The 16,729-nt window shown below is 36.6% G+C and overlaps 1 non-coding gene across 1 annotated transcript; it reads left to right on the top strand.

The window, feature by feature from the left end:
• Positions 1-2,242: 2,242 nt before the first annotated feature.
• On the top strand, positions 2,243-2,348 carry LOC122241635. The gene has a single exon (XR_006221876.1). It is a non-coding gene; the product is annotated as a U6 spliceosomal RNA (small nuclear RNA).
• The last annotated feature ends 14,381 nt before the right edge of the window (positions 2,349-16,729 follow it).

The following is a 16,729-nucleotide window of genomic DNA, read 5'->3' as shown; positions in this document are numbered from 1 at the left end:
ACAGAACTTCATGACTTGTCCAGCCAGGGAATTCTGTGTGCATAGTCTTGGTTAAATTCAGGTCCCTAAACAGTGAGCCATGCAGGCCTTGGGGCCTGTTCTGCTGTCCCAACAGGTCAGAAAAGCTAATTCATAGCCCCAACTACTACTCAGTATAGCACCTGGTCTTGAGCATGTAATAAGCCTGAGTAGAGAATGCTGGAAACCATGGAGCTCATCATACAGCCTCACTTGGGCAGGAAACCAAGCCAATCCAATTCTTAGCCAGTGGTACCTCTCCTAACTTCAGAGTTCAATCAGTGGCTTTGCTCAAAATAGACCGTAACAGCAAAGCCTATCTGTCCAGGGAGGTTATCAGTGGACATGTTTATAAGCCCAAACTGAACTGGCTGGTAAAGAATGGTCTCTGAAAAAAAAAAAAAAAATGTTCTGGAAGAAGAGATCATGCCATCAGATGTGTAAATACTAATGTAGTAATGTAAGAAATCAAGGATCACAAAAAAAAAAAAAAAAATTCAGGTAAACAGGCCACCAAAGGAATTGAATAAACCTTCAATAACCATAAAGAAACAGATCTATGAACTTCAAATAATTCAGAATAATTCTCAAGTTCAGTGAACAACACAGATAACTAAACGAAATTAGCAGAACAATGTATAAAAAGGAGAAAAATCAAAGAAATAGAAACCATCAAAACAAAAAAAGACTAAATGGAACTACTAGAGCTAAAAAAAAAATCTAATAACCAAGTTGAAGAACATGGGAGAGCTTCAAAAATGAATCAACCGAATAGAGCGGGGGAAGGGGAGAAGTCAGTGTCCTGTTTAAAAAAAAAAAAAAAAAAAGTGGACATTTGAAGTTATTCAGGCAGAGCAGTAGAAAGAAAAATGAAAAAGTGAATAAAGCCTATGGGAATTACAAAGACAGTAGAAAGAAACAATATATGTATTAGGGAAGTTGCAGAAGGAAAAAAAAAGTATATTTTAAGCAATAATGGCTAAAATTTTCCCAAACCTGGGAGAGAAAGGGATATCTGGATCCATGGGGCCCCAAAGGACTCCAAATAGGTTGGAACCAATAGGGCTACAGATTATAATTGTCAACAAAGACAAAAACATTTTGTTTTCAATACACAAAGAGCAGAAAAGTTCTATACGAAAAACCCTTAATAAAACTATCAGATTTCTCAAACACTTCAGGCCAGGAGAGAATGGGAAGATATATTCAAAACGTGGAAAGAAAAAGTTGTCAACCAAGAAGCCCATACCAGGCAAAGTTGTCCTTCAGAAGTGGAGAAAGGAAGACTTTCTTTAACAGAGAGTTCAACATTAGACCTGTCTTATACCAAATGCCAAAGGAAATTCTTTGGGTGGAAATAAAAGGGTGTTAATAGGATAAAAACCTAAGTAGTGCCAAAATCACTGATAATATATAGTCAAAGTTAGATTCAGTAATATAGTGTGTGATTCACTTACAACACTAGTAATAAAAGTTAAATCATAAAAAAACCTAATAATTAGACTGTTATTGAATAAACCATATAGAAGTATGTAAACTAACTTCAATAAGCTAAAATGTGAAGGGGAGAAATAAAAGTTTAGGACTACTACTGAAGTTGTAGTAAATTGTTACAAGTTTAAAATAGGGTATTATAACTAAAAATATTTTATGTAAGCCTCAAGGTGACCACGAAGGAAAAAGAAACCGTAGAAATTCTACAAAAAAATTAAATAAAAATTTTATTTTTAGAGCAAGCATGTGCGTGCAAGTGAGGGAGAGGGGCAGATGGAGAGAGAGAGGGAGAGAGAAAGAAAGCATCTCAAGCAGGCTTCACACTCCGAATGGAGCCTGGCATAGGGCTTAATCTCACCACCGTGTCATCATGAACTGAGCCAAAAATCAAAAGTCAGCCATGCAACCAACTGAGTCACCTAGTTAAAATTTAATAAAGTTATATTTAAGTAGTTCAAGAAATTATACAGAAAAGACGTTATAGCATCAAAGCATACTACCAAACGATAACAAAGACTACAGGATAAGAAATAAGGAAAAAATGGATCTACAGACAGCAAGAAAACAAAATGGCAATAGTAAGTCCTTACCAATAACTACTTTAAGTGTAAATGAACTAAGTTCTCCAAATAAGAGACCTAGTATGGCTGAATGAATTAAAAGAACAACAACACAAATCCCCTAATATGCTGCCTGTAAGAAATTCACTTTAGCCTTAAAGACACAGGTTGTGCTCACTTCAGTAGCACATATACTAAAATTGGAACGATACAGGAAGATTAGCATCGCCCCTGCACAAGAATGACACACAAATTCATGAAGCGTTCCATATTTTAAAGAATATTAGCTGAAGTTAAAAATAGAATCCCTTTTTATGGAGGTAAAAAGTAAAAGCTAGTCAGAATGAAATAATGTTGTAACTGAGCTGCAATCTCCAATGAATGCCACAGTGGCAAGGATGGATGAGGCAGAACAGAGAATCAGCAATATAGAGGAGAAACTTCTGGAGAATAATGAAGCAGAAAAAGAGGGAGACTAAGGCAAAAGAGCACAATTTAAGAATTAGACAAGTCAGTGACTCATTAAAAAGGAACATCAGAATCCTAGGAGTCCCAGAAGATGGAGAAAAAGTGGTAGATGGGTTATGTGAGCAAATCATAGAGGAAAAATTTCCTAACCTGGGGGAAGACACAGACATCAAAATCCAGGAATCAGAGGGCTCCTAGGAGATTCAACAAAAACCGACCACTGACAAGACATATCAAATTCATAAAATACTCAGGCAAGGAGAGAATCATGAAAGCAGCAAGGGAAAAAGAGTCCCTAACATAGAAGGGAAGACAGATCAGGTCTGCAGCAGACCTATCCACAGAAACTTGGCAGGCCAGAAAGGAGTGGCAGGATATATTCAGTGTGCTGAATCAGAAAAGTGTGCAGCCAAGAATTCTTTATCCAGCAAGGCTGTCATTCAAAATAGGAGAGATTAAAAGTTTCCTGAACAAAAATTAAAGGAGTTTGTGACTACTAAACCAGCCCTGCAAGAAATTTTAAGGGGGGCTCTCCAAGAGGAGAAAAAGATAGACAAACAAATAATACATAGCAAAAGCAACGAAGACTAGAAAGGACCAGAGACCACCACCAGGAACTCCAACTCTACAATTAACATAATAGCAATAAATTCTTATCTTTCAGTACTCTCTAAACGTCAATGGACTAAATGCTCCAATCAAATGACATAGGGTAACAGAATGAATGAGAAAATAAGATCCATCTATATGCTGTTTACATGAGACCCACTTTAGATTATAAGACTCTTCAGATTGAAAGTGAGGGGATGGAGAACCATCTAACATGATAATGGTCAACAAAAGAAGGCTGGAGTGATCAGACAATATAGAATTTTAAAGACTATAACGAGATGAAGAAGGGCATTATATCATAATTAAGGGGTCTATCCACCAAAAAGACCTAACAATTGTAAACATGCATGTTCCAAATATGAGAGAACCCAATTAATCACAAATAATCTCATTGACAGGAATACTCTAGTAGTAGGGGACTTCAATACCCCACTTACAACAATGGACAGATCATCCATTCAAAAATTCAACAAGGAAACAATGGCTGTGAAGGACACACTGGACCAGATGAACTTAACATATATTCAGAACATATCACCCCAAAACAGTAGAATATACATTTTTCTCCAGTGCACATGGGATGTACTCCACAATAGACCACATACTGGGACACAAATCATCCCTCAACAAGTACAAGAAGATCGAGATCATACTGTGCATATTTTCAGACCACAACACTAGGAAACTCGGAATCAACAAGAAAAAAATTTGAAAAGGTAAGAAATACTTGGAGACTGAAGAACATCCTACTAAAGAATGAATGGGCTAACCAAGAAGTTAAAGAGGAAATTAAAAAGTACATGGAAGCCAATGAAAATAACACTACAACCCAAAACCTGAGAGGCAGCAAAGGCCGTCATAAGAGGCAAGCATATAGCAATCCAGGCCTTCCTAAAGAAGGAAGAAAGATTTCAGATAGACAACCTAACCTTACACCTTAAGGAGCTGGAAAAAGGACAGCAAATAAAACCCCAAATCTGAAGACAGAAGATTAGAGCAGAAATTAATGCTATCAAAACAAACAAAACCAGATCAATAAAACCAGAAGCTGGTTCTTTGAAAGAATTAACAAAATTGATAAGCCACTAGCCAGTTGGATAAAAAAAAGAGAAAAGGACCCAAATAAATGAAAGGAGAGATCACAACCAACACAGCAGAAATACAAACAGTAAGAGATTATGAGCAATTATACACCAATAAAATGGGCCATCTGGAAGAAACGGACAAATTCCTAGAAACATGTAAACTACCAAAACCGAACAGGAAGGAATAGAAAGTTTGAACAGATCTATAAACCAGTAAAGGAATCGAATTAGTAATCAAAAATCTCCCAAAAAACAAGAGTCCAGGGCCAGATGGCTTTCCAAGGGAATTCTACCAAACATTTAAGAGTTAACCCCTATTCTCTTGAAGCTGTTCCACAAAATAGAAGTGGAAAGAAAACTTCCAAACTCTATGAAGCCAACATTACCTTGTTCCAAAACCAGAGACCCCACTAAAAAGGGGAACTATAGACCAATTTTCCCGATGAACATGGATGCAAAAATCCTCAAGATATTAGCCAACAAGATCCAACAATACATTAAAAACATTATCTACCACGACTAAGTGGGATTTATACCTGGGATGCAGGACTGGTTCAATATCCACAGAACAGTCAATGTGGAGAGAGAGAGAGAAAAAAAAACAGTCAATGTGATTCATCAATAGAAGGACAAGAACCATATGATCCTTTCAGATGCAGAGAAAGCATTTGACAAAATAAAACATCCTTTCTTGATAAGAACCCTCAAGAAAGTAGGAATAGAAGGATCATACCTCGAGATCACAAAAGCCATATACAAAAGACCTAATGCTAATATCTTCAATGGGGAAAAAACAGCTTTCTGCCTAAGGTCAGGAACAAGACAGGGATGTCCACTTTTGCCACTACTATTCAACATAGTATGGGAAGTCTTAGCCTCAACAACCAGACAACACAAAGAAATAGGAGGTGGTCAAACTTTCACTCTTCTCAGATGACATGATACTCTATATGGAAAACCCAAAAGATTCCACAAAAAACTGCTAGAATTGATTCATGAATTCAGCAAAGCTGCAGGATATAAAAATCAGAGCACAGAAATCAGTTGCATTCCTATACACCAACAATGAAACAGAAAGAAATCAAGGAATCAATCCCATTTATAATTGCACCAAAAGCCTAAAATACCTAGGAATCAACCTAAGAGGTGAAAAATCTATACACTGAAGACTATAAGAAGCTTAAGAAATTGAAGACAAAAAGTGGAAAAAAGATTCCATGCATCTGGACAGGAACAAATATTGTTAAAATGTCAATACTACCCAAAGCAATCTACATATGCAATGCAATCCCTATCAAAATAACACCAGCATTCTTCACAGAGCTAGAACAAATAATTCTAAATTTTGTGTGGAACTGGAAAAGACCCCAAATAGCCAAAGCAAGCTTGAAAAAGAGAACCAAAGCAGGAGGCATCACAATCCCGGACTTCAGGCTGTACTACAAAGCTATAATCAAGACAGTATGGTACTGGCACAAGAACAGACACTCAGATCAATGGAACAGAATAGAGAACCCAGAAATGGGCCCACAAACATATGGCCAACTAATCTTTGACAAAGCAGGAAAGAATTTCCAATGGAGTAGAAATGGTCTCCTCAGCAAGTGGTGCTGGGAAAACTGGACAGCAACATGCAGAAGAATGAACCTGGACCACTTTCTTACACCATACACAAAAATAAACTCAATGGATGAAAGACCTAAATGTAAGACAGGAAGCCATCAAAGTCCCAGAGGACATAGCAGGCAAAAACCTCTTTGATCTTTGCTGCAGCCACTTCTTACTCAACACGTCTCCAGAGGCAAGGGAGACAAAAGCAGAAATGAACTACTGGGACCTCATCAAAATAAAAAAGCTTCTGCACAGTGAAGGAAACAATCAGCAAAACTAAAAGGCAACCAACAGAATGGGAGAAGATATTTTGCAAATGACATTATCAGATGAAGGTTTAGTATCCGAAGTCTATAAAGAACTTATCAAACACCCTAAAAAGAAATAATCCAGTGAGGAAATGGGCAGAAGACATGAATAGTCACTTCTCCAAAGACGACTTCCAGATGGCCAACCGACACATAAAAAAAAAAAAAAAATGCTCAACATCACTCATCATCAGGGAAATACAAGTAAGAACCACAATGGAGATACCACCTCACACCTGTCAGAACGGCTAACGTTAACTCAGGCAACAACAGATATTGGCAAAGATGCGGAGAAAGACAATTTCTTTCGCATTGTTGGTGGGAATGCAAGCTTGTGCAGCCGCTCTGGAAAACAGTATGGAGGTTCCTCAAAAAATTAAAAATAGAACTATTCTACGTTCCAGCAATTGCACCACTAGGTATTTATCCAAGGGATACAGGTGTGCTGTTTTGAAGGGACATATGCATCCCAATGTTTATAGCAGTACTATCAACAGTAGGAGAAGTATTGTAAGAACCCAAATGTCCACTGATGGATGAATGGATAAAGATGCGGGGCGCGCGCGCGCGCACACACACACACACACACACACACACACACACACACACACAATTACTCAGCAATCAAAAAGAATGAAATCTTGCCATTTGCAACTATGTGGCTGGAACTAGAGGGTATTATGCTAAGTGAAATTAGACAAGGACAAATGTCATGACTTCACTCATGAGGACTTTAAGACACAAAACAGACGAACACAAGGGAAAAGAAGCAAAAGTATAAAGATGGAGAGGGACAAAACGTAAGAGACTTTTAAATATGGAGAACAAACAGGGTTACTGGAGGGGTTGTGGGAGGAGGGATGGGCTAAAATGGGTAAGGGGCATTAAGGAATCTACCCCTGAAATCATTGTAGCATTATAAGCTAACTGGAATGTAAATTAAAAACATAAGAAAAAAATAGAAAAAAAAAAAAGACACTTTGAGGATGATGGGATGGGTAAAAGATATTTTAAGCAAATTGTAACCAAAACAGGTAAGCTGTATTTATACAGACAAAATGGAATTTATGCTAAAAGTATTGAGGGACAAAGAAGATCTTTATATAATGAAGTTGTCGATCAAGATATAATGATTGCAAATATTTATTCACAGAATATCAGAGCACCCAAATTATACTAGGTAAAATAAGTGAGACAGAAAGACAAATGTAGTGGGATCTTACATGTACAATCTAAAAACCAAAAGTAAGACCACCACCACCCTCCCAAACAGTAAAATAAAGCAGATTTGTGGTTACCAGAGGTGGAGGGGATAGAGGAGTGTCAGGATCTAAAATTAAGGCAGATGAATGTGGCTAAAAAAGGTACAAACCGCCATTTTGAAGATAAAGAAGTACTAGGGGTATGATGTAGAATGAGGACTACAGTTGATACTGCTGTATGGTCAACTTATAAGTTGTTAAGAGACCAAATTCCAAGAGTTCTAATCATGAGGGAAAAAGAAGTTATTTGTCCTATTTGTATCTGTAAGAGTTGATGGATGTTAACTTATTTTGATCATGATTTGACTAATATTGTGAAATGATTGTTTTGTCACCTTCAATTAATGAGTGCTAGGTATTAGTTATGTTTGAAAATAAGTGGTGGGGAAAAAAACTCAAAGATCCCACATCTTAGAAAAGGAGCAGTGTATTCATATAAGCTCACAGCTTTATAGTAAAATTTTCAACTACTAGGAGATGTACCTTAGTAACTCCATATCTACATCTATTTATAACTTGTGAGTTCTAACTTACAAGAAGTAACTGTTTAGAGATCTAGGAATTATAATTTTTCATTTTCTCATTTACATTCTAGTTTACAAAAATATAAATGGAAATTAACTTTATGCTTTTGAAAGCCTGTTGCCAATGGTATTCTTAAGACTGTAAACAGTAGGGTTTAATGTTATATAAGAAGTTACTTTTGGGGTGCCTGAGTGGCTCAGTTAAGTATCCAACTTCAGCTTAGGTCATTATCTCTTGCTTTGAGTTTGAGCCCCATGTTAGGCTCTGTGCTGACATCTCAGAGCCCGGAGCCTGCTTCAGACTATGTCCATCTCAGTTCCTCCCCCACTCACCCCTGTCTGTGCATCTCTCTCCAAAAATAAACATTAAAAACTTAAGAAAAGTTACTTTAGATTTAGGTCTTAAGCCACCTCCAGTATCAAAATTGGGAAGATGTTATGATGGATTATTTGCTCTTTGTTGTAGGTAGATTAATGTTACTAAGGATGTTATCCTCCTTATCTGCAGAACTCTAAAAGGTTACATGGAAAAGGGGAATTAAAAGGATGTAGATGGAATTAACTTTACTCACCAGCTAAACTTAAAAGAGGGAGAGTGTCCTGGATTATTCAGGTGAACCCAATGTAATCACCAAATTTAAAAGTAGAAGAGGTTGGCAGAAGGGAGGAGTTGGAGACATGTGACTATGGAAACTACGCGTAACCGATGCAATGCTTCTGGCCTTGAAGATGAAGAAAGAGTGCCTCTAGATGCTGTAAATCAAGGAAACAGATCTTCCCTTAGAGCTTCCAGAAAGGATTGGAACTTTACTGAAGTCTATTTTTACCCAGTGAGACCAAGTCTTGGTCTTCTGACCTACACAACTGTAAGATATTAGGTTTGTATTATTTTGAGCCAAAAAATTAGTAATTTGTTTTGAGAGCAATTGGAAACTAACACACCTTAAAATGAGTGAATTATAAGATTCTAGATTTTTATGTTTTTTAAATTGTTAGATTTACTTAAAACATAATCCAGACTTCATGAGTGCAAGGAAGTTCTGGATTACCTTCTTACCATAAATAGAAAATTGGATGAAATATAAAAAAGAACAAAGATGAAAACATTATCAGGGAGTACGACGGGCAACACTGGACTGTGACACCCAGGAGGTGGGAACAAGGGAGTTAAGCTTTATAATGACATTCACTTTCTGCTGTAAAGAATGGAAAGCCAAATGAAGTAAGTCTTCAAGAATAGGTAGAGAGGATGTAGAGATGGGGAACAACAATAAACAATCCTTGAAATATTTCCAGGTTGAGCAGATTGGAGAAACCATGGCAGCTGGAATTTGCATAATTCCCTCCTCTCTACTACTCTGTCCCACGGACAAAGAACAAGATGTATGGGGGTGTGCTCAAATCTCTGGCTGAATAACAATTTGAACATGCTTAAAAGTTCTTATTGTCTAGCCTTATGAAGTTCTACCATAAGGAATAGATAATCCTAGGGGAGCTATAGAGTTAAGAATTCCCTAAGTTCAAGCATGTACAGAAATTGTTCACAATAGCCAGAGTAAAGAATGCTTGTTGAATACATAAATATTCTGCAGAGACTTCAGAAGGGCTAGGTCTTAGTAGCAGGGTTTAATTAACCTTAAAATAAAGGCTCTCATAAGCTTATTCTAGAACAAAAACAAAGCACACACAAGCCAATTATAATTTTCAAACTCCTTCACAAATAATTTAGATGTTCTCCCAAGTCCAAAACTCCTTAAATCTAACAAGGCCCCTTGCTCAATAGGGAGAATGCACGATGTCCAGCATATAATAAGATTTGTGCACATACAAGGAAGCAGGAAACTAATAACTAAATGACCACAAAGACAATACAGATCTAGATGATAGAAATAGGAGGGGAGGATGCTAAAACAGCTAAAACAGTCTAAATATGTTTAATGTGTTCATAGACTTAGAATGTAAACATCAAGAGAAAACAAATGAAAGATGAGAAGTTGGACCACTAGAGGTGAACATGATCCTATATAAAATGGAAATGTTACTTGTTAGGATACCAGATTAGAGGAAAAAAGTTATTAAACCTGGAAGACATAGCAATAAGAATTTTAAAAAAAATATGAGAAAAAGTGCTTCAGTTATTTGGGGACAATATCAAGAAGTCTAACACATATGTAATTGAAGTCTCAGAAAGCGCGGGGAAAGAAAATATTTGAAGGAATGAGGCCTAAAAATTTACCAAGTATGATGCTTTCTACACACAGATCCAAGGAGATGAATGAAAACCCACAAACCAGAAGTCAAATAAACATAAAACCAGATAAAAACTAAGAAAAATCATACCAAGATGCGTCAGAATCCAATTGTTAAAGATCAGTGCTAATGTGGATTTTATGAGAGTCCACAATATATACATAGGAAGAATTATTCAAACTTTTCATTTAAAAGTATGCAAGTTGAAGTCATTGGAAGTGGCACTCTTTTTGGTAAAGGTTTTTATTTTTGAGAAAGTGAGCAGGGGAGAGGCAAAGAGGGAGAGATGGTCAAAGGAAAGGATATTTGATGCAAACTTGGATTTACAAAAAGGAATAAGGAACACTGGCAAAGGTAAACATGTTGAAAAATATACAAAATTTTCATTTGAAAATCTTTAGTTATATGGCAGTGTCTAGTTGAGTTTGTAACAAGAGAAAATGTATGACAATAAGATGAAAAGTGAAACTTTGTAAATATACATTACACATAAAGGGATTAATTTGAAGGGATCCATATTGTAAACTCTAGACCAGCCACTAAACATAAGCACAGACACACATAGCTTATAAGCCAACAGTAGAGAGAACATAAGATATATTCACTCTGAAAAAGACTGGCCCCTAAGAAGTCAGGAATAGAGAGGAGAAAGACCTGAAGTAGGAAAAAGGTGGTAAAAAGGTAGATTTAAATAAAATAAATTAATAGTTCAAATAAACATACCAATTAAAAGTCAAGACCCAATTCTATGCTGCCTATAGGAAGCTCACTTTAAATATAAAGAGACTGATTAAGTAAAAATGAAAACACAGAAATAAGTTATCCAAATCCCAATTAGAAGATACCTGGTCTAATTTTAACACCAAAGCTATCAAGCCGAAGGACTCTATCTGGAGTTCAATTGATCCCCTGTGAAAGTTCCTGTTAATCAACCAAATAGAAAGTATCATAAATATGTATGGACCTAGAAACAGGTTGAAAAAAACCCTAAAAGATCACAAATGATTGTTGGATTTATTGTTCGATATTCTTGGTTATTGCAAAAACAGGTCGATATTTAGGTCATCTACATAATTTTAAGCCAACTTGACCCAACTTTTATATACAACTCTCCACTCATCAACAGAAATGAATTCTTTTGAAGTGCACATGGAATATTCACCAAAAGACCCTAGATCCTTGGTCACAAAAGTAGTCTCCGTAGATAAAAAAAAAAATAATTGAATATAGATTATGGTCGTTTTGACCTCCACAGAATAAAAAAATTAGAGTTTTTCCCAAGTTAGGAGTTAGACACTGAAGTAGCCAATGGATCAAAGAAGAAATCAAGATAATTGGAAAATATCTTGAAGAGAATACCAAGTATCAAGATTTTGGAGATGCAGCTGAAACAGTGCTTAGAAAAAGTTCATAGCATTGAAAGCTTCTATTTAGAAAAGATTATCTCAAAGGATTTAGGCTTCCTTGAGAAGTTAGGAAAAGAAAAGCAGTTAAATCTGAAATAAAAAGAAAATATAAAAGCAAAAACGTATAAAATTTAAAAAAGTGAAAATCTGGGTCTTCGAAAAGCTGAATAAAATGTGAAAACTGATCAAAAGGTCAGAACATAAGAGATCTACATTATCAGTATCAGGAACATGTAAGGAATAACCCTAGAGATTCTCTAAACAGACATTCAGAAGGATAAGATCAACAAGTTTAGGTCAGCAAATTTGACAACCAAGGTAAAATTTCCTCAAGCACAAATTATGAACAGATTTAAGTAATATAGAACATAAGCAACTTCATATGCATTAAATAAACCCAATGTATATTTTAAGTCCTTACTGTGAAGGAAATTCAGGTCTGAATATTACTAGTAAGTTTATTAAATGTTTAAAAGAAGTAATACCAACCCTATGCAAACTATTTTTTAATGACTGTCCATATTTTTTTTTTTTTTTTTTAGTTTTTTTTTTTTAACGTTTATTTCTGAGAGAGCACAAGCAGGGAGGGGCAGAGAGAGAGGGAGACACAGAATCCGAAGCAGTCTCTAGGCTCTGAGCTGTCAGCACAGAGCCCAATGTGGGGCTCAAACTCATGAACTGTGAGATCATGACCTGAGCTCAAGTCGGTCGCTTAACCGACTGAGCCACCCAGGCGCCCCGTCCATATATTTTATGAGGCCAAATTAGCCTGCTAGCAAAGACATTAACAAAATTTCTCATGGACATAGATGCAAGACTTCTTAAAAAGTTAAGAGAAATAAGATGTGGCAATATATAACTTGCATTCAGCCACATACAAAAACTCGGGTCCTATCTGGGAATGCAAGTTTGGCTTTATGGTTGGCATCCAAATTGTAGAGGAAGAACTAAAATGGTCACTATTTGCAGATGATAGGATATTATACATGGGAAACTTGAGATTCTACACACACAAAACAGAACTGATCAGTGAATTCAGTTAAGCTGCAGAATATAAATGTCAATGTACAAAAAATGTTGTATTTTATACACTAAAAGTGAAACTATCAGAAATTAAGGAAACAATCCCATCTATAATTGCATCAAAAGTACTTAGGAATAGGTTTAATAAAGGAGATAAAGCTGTACTTAAAATTAGAGGACACAGATAAAAGAAAGAAAAAAAAAAATAAGTGGAAAGCTATTCTGTGCTAATGGGTTGAGAAATTTTTTAAGTGTCCATACTACCCAAGGCAATCTATAGGAACAACCCATATCAGATTATCAATGGCATTTCCCACAGGAATAGAAGGATTTTTAAGATCTGTATAGAACCACAGGAAGACCCTTAATAGCCAAAGCAGTCTTGGGGGAAAAAAAAACAAAACAAAACTGGAGGCATTTTACTTCTTGATTTCAAAACATGTTATAAAGTTATAATTAGAACTGTATGGTATTAGCATAAAAGACACAGAGCAATGAACAGAATAGAGAGCCCAGCAATAAACCCATGCATAGATGGTCGATTAATTTACAACAAAAGATGCCAAGAACATACAACAGGGAAAAGATGGCAGGAACATACAGAAGATGCCAAGAACATACAACACTATAAATGGTGTTGGGAAAACTGGTCAGCCTCCTGCAAGAAGAATGAGACTGGGCCCTTATTTTACGTTATACACAAAAATCAACTCAAAATACATTCGAGACTTGCATGTAAGACTGAAACCATAAAATCCTAGAAGAAAACACAGGCAGTAGGTTTCTTGGCATAGGTCTTGACAATGCTTTTTAAAGATTTGACACCAAAAGCAAAGGCAACAAGAGCAAATATAAACAAATGGGACTACATCAAACTAAAAAGCTTCTGTACAGTAGACTATGAAAAGGTAATATACCCAATAGGAGAAAATATTTGTAAATCACATACCTGTTAAGGAGTTAATATCCAAAGTCTTTAAGAAACTTCTGAAACTCAGCAAAAAGATTAAATAATGGGCAGAGGAACTGAGTAGACATTTTTATAACGACAAATGGCTTAGTGATCCATGAAAAGGTGCTCACCATCACTCATCATAAAGTAAATGCAAATCAAAACCACAATGAGGCATCATCTCACATTTGTCAGGATGGCTGTCACTGAAAAGACAAAAGATAAGTGTTCATGAGGATGTGGAGAAAAGGGACCTTTGAACACTCTTGGTGGAAATGCAAATTGGCAGTGCTATTATACGAACTGTATGGAGGTTCCTCAAGGAGTTTAATAATTCCCATAGGATCTAGCAATTCTATTTCAGGGTGTATGTCTGAAGGAAACAAATCATTGTCCTATGAAGATATCTGTACCCTGTGTTTACTGCAGTATTATTTACAACAGCCAAGTTGTAGAAGCAATCTAAATGTCCAGTGATGGATAAAAGGAAAAAGTAAATTGATGTATTACGTGCATATAAAACACGTGCACGTATATACAATACAGGAATACTATTCAGCTGTAAGAGAAGGCAATCTTACTGTTTATGACAACATGAATGGACTTGAATGAGGGCCTTGTGGTAAGTGAAATACAAAGGAAGATACTACTATATCTCCTATGTAAAATTCAGTATAAATCACCTCATTAGAAACAGCTTTTAAATTTGTGTTTGCCATAGGTGAGTGGTGGAGGAATTGGGTGAACATGCTGAAGAGGAGGCTACAGTTAATACCAGATTTGAAAGTTACTAAATAGATATTAAAAGTTCTTATCACAAGAGGAAAAAAAATTTAACAATGCAAGGTGATGGATGTTAACTAAATTTATTGTAATTGTTTCACAATCCATAACTACTTGATATATAAAGGTATACAAGATACATGTATCCGTTATGTCTAAATAAACTAGGGGGGAAAGAAAATATCAATTTAATCCAGCTCTATGTATTTTGAATCCAGTCATATAGACAAAGTGGAATACATTCTGGGAATGCAAGTTTGGTTTATCATTATGAAAGCGATGAATTTCCGATCTAAAGATGGCAGACTGCAAGAATCCTGAGCCAACCTCCTTCCACAGACAACCAAGGCTGCAACTACAGTTGACCACTGAACAGCATGGGGTTAGGGGTACCTACCCGCAATGCAGTTAAAAAAAAAAAATCTGTGCAAGGGAGCCTGGGTGACTGTCAATTAAGCATCTGATTCTTAATTTTGGCTCAGGTCATGATCTTATGGTTGGGAGACTGAGCTCCATGTTGGGCTCTGCACTGGGCGTGGAGCCTGCTTACAATGCTCTTTCTCTCTGCCCTTCCCCTGCTCATGCTTGCTCTCAAAAAAAGAATTTTAATGGTATGTTAATTGTCCCAGAGGTCCTTTAAACTAGCCTAACATCTACTTTATAGGAGTCCCAGAAGGAGAAGAATGAGGAGTCAGAAAATATATTTGAAGAACTACCTGAAGACTTCCCTCACCTAGGGAGGAAAATAGAAATCCAGGTCTAGGAAGCACAGAGGGACCCCAACAAAATGGCAGATGAAAGCAATTCATCTCTAACAAAACACCCATAAGGCTAATAGCTGATTTTTCAGCAGAAACTTTGAATAGATCATGCCACCTACCTCTCTGGCCTGTGAAGTGTTAAAAGGAAAAAAAAAAACTACAATGAAGAATACTGTACCCAGCAAGGTTGTCATTTAGGATTAGAAGAGACCTAGTTTCCCCAGACAAAAGTTGAAGGAACTTATCACAACTAAATTGATCTCACAATTGTTAAAGGGAATTATTTAATTTGGGGGGGGGGGGGGGGAGTTGGGGGGGGGGGGAAGGCCACAATTAGATTATGGATGAGAATCTCACCAGAAAACCTGTGGAAATAGTGTATCAACCATATATAAAAACTAGTGTAAAAGTTAAAAGACCAAAGTGGTAAGGTCAGTTATGTCTGTGATAATTAGTTAAGGATACAGATCCAAAAATGGTGTAAAATAGGTCATTAAATACACAAAATATGTGTGTGTGTGTGTGGGGGGGGTGGGGGGTGGGGGGTGGGGGGAGGAGTAAAACATTGCTATTCGGAGGTGTTTTAACTTAAGTGACCATCAACTTAAAAGAATGCTATATAGCTAGGGTGTTACGTTTGAATTTCATGATAACCACAAACCTAAACTCAAGAACAGATATGGAAAGAGTAAAGGAATTTAAATGTGAAAGCTATTGAATGACAAGGCAAGAGAGCAGAGAAAGGAACAGAACTTCGAAAAAACAACCAGAAATCAACGAAAAAAATGGCAATGAGCACATACCTGTTAATTTTTTTTAACCTATTAGTTACTTTAAATGTAAATGGTCTAGGGGCACCTGGGTGGCTCAGTCAGTTAAGTGTCCGACTTCGGCTCAGGTCATGATCTCAGTTTGAGTTCGAGCCCCACATCAGGCTCTGTGCTGGAAGCTCAGAGCCTGGAGCCTGTTTCGGATTCTTTGTCCCCAGTCTCTCTGCCCCTCCCCCACTCTCACTCAGCCTTTCTCAAAAATAAATGTAAGAGAAAAATTAAACCTAAATGGTCTAAATGTTCCAAAAGACATTGGGTCACTGAATGGATAAAAAAAAAAAAAAAAAAATAAGTAAATAAGACCCATCTATATGCTGCTTACAAAAGACTCACTTTTGACTGGAGGACACGTACAAATTGCAAGTGAAGGGATAGGATAAAATAGACCATGAAAATCGAAGGAAGAAAGCTGAAGTAGCAATACTTATAGCATTACATAATTATAAAGAGATTAATCCAAAGATATATAGCAAATATAAATAATGCTCCAATATGGGAGCACAAATATAGAAGGCAAATATTAGCTAACACAAAGGAGCAATTGACAATACAATAGAAGAAGACTAACTTACATCAATAGATAGACCATGGCGGGGGGGGGTGGGGGGGGGGGTGGGGGGGGCGGGGGCGAGAAGTCAGTAGGGAAACAGCAGCCTTAAACATTAGACCAGATAAACTTGGCAGCTGTATATAGAACATTTCATCCAAAACAATACACTTTAAGTGCACGTGGAACATTCTTCATGACGAATGATAGACTAGTCTTAAGAGCATTGAAATCC

This window comes from Panthera tigris, chromosome C1 (assembly GCF_018350195.1).
Source record: "Panthera tigris isolate Pti1 chromosome C1, P.tigris_Pti1_mat1.1, whole genome shotgun sequence".
Lineage (NCBI taxonomy): Eukaryota > Metazoa > Chordata > Mammalia > Carnivora > Felidae > Panthera > Panthera tigris.
The sequence above is the reverse complement of the archived record's forward strand: the minus strand, read 5'-3'. Positions and strand labels throughout refer to the sequence as shown.